Below are 3,893 nucleotides of genomic sequence, written 5' to 3'. Positions count from 1 at the left end.
GCTGAGATCAGAAGGATCAGGGCATCCCACAACAGGGCTCTGCATGCGATGCGAAGTCCAGACAGTTTTGTGCAGAAGGGTAACGTCATCTGATTTAGAGTGTTACAGGGAGTTCAGATTGGAGAAGAGCAGGGAGAGGCTGTGGCAATAGCTTTGTATAGTTCTCAATGTGTAGTCTAAGGAACCCCAGGAGACCCCAGTAACCTTTCAGGGCTCCATGAGTCAAAATCTTTTTAACAATAAGTAAGAAAGAGGTTATTTTCCTTTTGACAGTATTGACATATGCACTGATGGTGCTAAAGCAATAATGAGTACCACCGCTGGCACGTTAGCACAAATCCACAGAGTGGCACCAAACTATACAAGTAATCATTGTATTTGCCATCAGCCTGCTTCACTTACCTATATCCTTGATGAAGTAGTAGCAATTAGTAATGTTATTAACTCTCAACTCTTAAGAACACGTCTTGTGATGAAATGGGAAATACACCTAGAACTCTTCTGCTATTTACAAAATTATCGTGGTTGTCTTGAAAAAAAAAAAAAGCATTTGTGCAAGTGAGTTGCACGTAGAAGTGGCCACTTCTTTCCACTGAAAAGAGCATATTTAAAATAACACTGACCTGCAGCCGTGTCAAATTCAGTGCCTGCCCCACCCATGGCCGGCTCTGGCCAGAAAGCTGCCATAGAAACACCGTGCCTCATGGGCCTTAGGGATACAGCGGTTACAGACACCAAGAAGGAAAAAAAAAAGGAAGAGAGAAAAAAGAACAAGGAGAAAAAGGAAAAAATACTGACAAGTTACCTATTCAGACTTGAATGTTTGGCAAATATTTTCTCAAAAATGAATCAAGTGAGTTTGCTACTTGAAGGAAAAGAGCTCACAGTATTTGTTGCCAGCGAGTTTTGACAGAAGATTACATTTTGGAAAAAGTGGGTTGGCCAGCACAAACTTGATGCTTCCCAATAGTTCAAACATTTTCATGAAATTGGTAATGATATGTAAAGCTATGCCACTCTTTTAACTTTTTTTTTTAAAAAAACAGTTATTGTTCACAAATACGTTATGTTAACATGCTATGGTTTATTAGTGTTACTTTTCAAAGAGTTAATAAATTAAAATATAGGCTTTCAGAAGGATAAATACTGCATGAGTCCACTTACCAGGTATACGAGGTATCTGAAATTGTCAAACACGTAGAAATAGAAGGGAAAATGGTTCTGCCAGGGGCTGGGAGGAGGGGGAAATGGGGAGTTGCAATTCAACTGGTACAAAGTTTCACTTATATGAGATCATTAAGCTCTAGAGATTTGCTGCACAACATTGTGCCTATAGTTAATAATACTGTATTGTACAATTAAACATATATATATATATATATATATATATATATATATATATATATATATATTATTGATTTCAAAGAGGAAGGGAGAGAGAGAGAGAGAGAAACATTAATGGTGAGAGGGAATCATTGATTGGCTGCCTTCTGCACACTCCACACTGAGGACTGAGCCCACAACCCGGGCAAGTGCTCCGATCAGGAATTGAACCTTGACCTCCTGGTTCACAGGTCAACACTCAACCACTAAGCCACACCAGCCAGGCTTAAACACTTTAAAGAGGGTAGACATCCTGTTAAGTTCTTTGCACAATAGAAAAAAGAAAAAGAAGAGAAAAAAAGGAAAACAACAAAAACCATGGGTTTTCATGTTAGAAAGACCAGTATTGACATCACTTTGTGTGACCTGGGGAAATATACTAAACTAGAGGCTTGGTGCATGAAATTTATGCATGGGGGGGGGGGGGGGGGTCTCTCAGCCCAACCTGCACCTTCTCCAATCCGGGAGCCCTCAGGGGATGTCCATCTGGCAGTTGGACATCCCTTTTACAATCCAGGACCTCTGGCTCCTCACTGCTCACCTGCCTGCCTGCCCTCACCACTCTGCCTGCCTGCCTGATGCCCCTTATTGCCCTCCCCTGCTGGCCTGGTCACCCCTAACTGCCCTCTCCAGCCGGCCTGGACACCCCTATTAACTTTTTTTTTTTAAATCTTATCCCCTTTACACATAATTGTACTTGACTTCCTTATTGGCTTCTCCCTCTCACACAATTTTTCTCTCTCCTTTCCGTAACACTTTTTTCTACTGACTCATCACTTATAAACTTTTCTTTCCTCCTCATTTCCTACTTCTGTTTCATCATCCTTCTTTCCATCTTTCTCCTCCCTCCCTCCCTCCCTCCACACATTCCTTCTTTTCTTTATCTTTACCCCTGCCCTCCCTCCCCTTTTCCTTCCTTCCCACCTTAATTTATTTCTTCACTTCCTCCCTCAGACCTGCTTTGCTCCCTCCCCCATTTCTTCCTTCTTCCCATTCTCCTTTTAAGCTCTACCAGCTCCCCTTTAAAACTTTTCTTCCCTCCCTCTTTCTCTCTCATCCTACTTTTCCCATACATTCTTCTCTACTTACTTCCACTGTTTTAATATCTATCTATCTGCCTAATTATTCACTATCATTTATCTTTTTTCTTTTCTGACTCCTACTTTTAACCTTTTGCACTCGGATGTCGAGTGTGACTTGACATGGTTAGCATTAGAATAAAGGAATCGAGAAAAAAGCAAGCGAGTGCAAAGGGTTAAAATCTGTCCCCAGTACACAAGTATACTTGATTTTCATTATAGCTCCTACAGTTCACTCATACATCCTCTTTCCTTCTTTAACTCTGCTCTCTACTGACTCCTTTATAAAGTTCTTCCCTCCCTCCCTTCTTAAAGCTTCCATTCGGGGGGTTGGGGGGAGGCGTTAACCCCCTGCCTAGGGCACAGCCCAGGCGAGGCGTTCACTGCCCCCCCTTTCCTGGCCTCCCCACTGCTGTCCTGCTCCCATTCCCTGCCCTGGACATCCAGCCCAGCGAGGGTGGCCCAGGCCTGTGCGGCCCGGGCGCTGCTGCTGCCCAGAAGGCCTCAGACCATCCACCACTCGGTCCCAGACCCGTGGGCGCCTCCCTGCCAACTGCCACGCCGGGGGCCACCGCCCTCCTCCTGCATCTCTTGCCGGGAGCACCTGCTCTCCCCACCCCTATGGTTGCCAGTCCTTCCCGCATGCAGCCCCGGGTTTCCTTCCCTTTTCCATTCCTGCATCTTTTTCCTGTTCCCTTTCTGTATTTCTGTTTCTCCTCTTGGCCTGTCTGCATGCAGGCCTGCCTTCCTCTCCCTTTCCTTTCTTATCCTCTCCTATCATATCCTGTCCTACCCGGGGCCTTGCAACTGCCTGAGAAGAGGGTGGGGACACAGCCTGCTGATCTGGTCGTAATGTGACACTGTAATGGATAATTTGCATATTTCTCTATTATTCGTGCACGGGGGAGGGGTGGTGGTGGCAGGGGGGTTTCCCTTAGCCCAACCTGCACCCTCTCCAATTGGGGACCCCTTGGGGGATGTCCAACCACCTGCCTAGGTTTAGGCTCATTCCCACAGGGATCGGGCCTAAACTGGCGGTTGGACATTCCTCTCACAATCTGGGACCTCTGGCTCTTAACTGCTCACCTGCCTGTCTGCCTGATTGCCCCTAACCCCTCTGCCTGCCTGCCTGATTGCCCCTAATTGCTCTCCCTTGCCGGCCTGATCTTGCCCCCAACTGCCCTCCCCTGTCAGCCTGGTTGCCTCCAACTGCTCTCCCCTGCCGGCCTTATCTCGCCCCCAATGGCCCTCTCCTGCCAGCCTGATCTCTCCCCCAACTGCCCTCCCCTGCCGGCCTGATTTCACCCCCAACTGCCCTCCCCTGCTGGCCTGATCTTGCCCCAAACTGCCCTCCCCTGCTGGCCTAATTGCCCCTAATGGCCTCTGCCTTGGCCCCCACCACTATGGCTTTGTCTGGAAGGAAGTCAGAAA

The 3,893-nt window shown here is 46.9% G+C and overlaps 1 pseudogene; it reads left to right on the top strand.

The window, feature by feature from the left end:
- The first annotated feature begins 624 nt into the window (after window positions 1-624).
- On the top strand, window positions 625-737 carry LOC114231311 (small nucleolar RNA SNORA5; annotated as a pseudogene).
- Window positions 738-3,893: the final 3,156 nt, after the last annotated feature.

This window comes from Eptesicus fuscus, chromosome 7 (assembly GCF_027574615.1).
Source record: "Eptesicus fuscus isolate TK198812 chromosome 7, DD_ASM_mEF_20220401, whole genome shotgun sequence".
In the NCBI taxonomy this organism is placed as follows: domain Eukaryota; kingdom Metazoa; phylum Chordata; class Mammalia; order Chiroptera; family Vespertilionidae; genus Eptesicus; species Eptesicus fuscus.
Note: the sequence above shows the minus strand (reverse complement) of the source record. Positions and strands in the feature narration are given on the sequence as shown.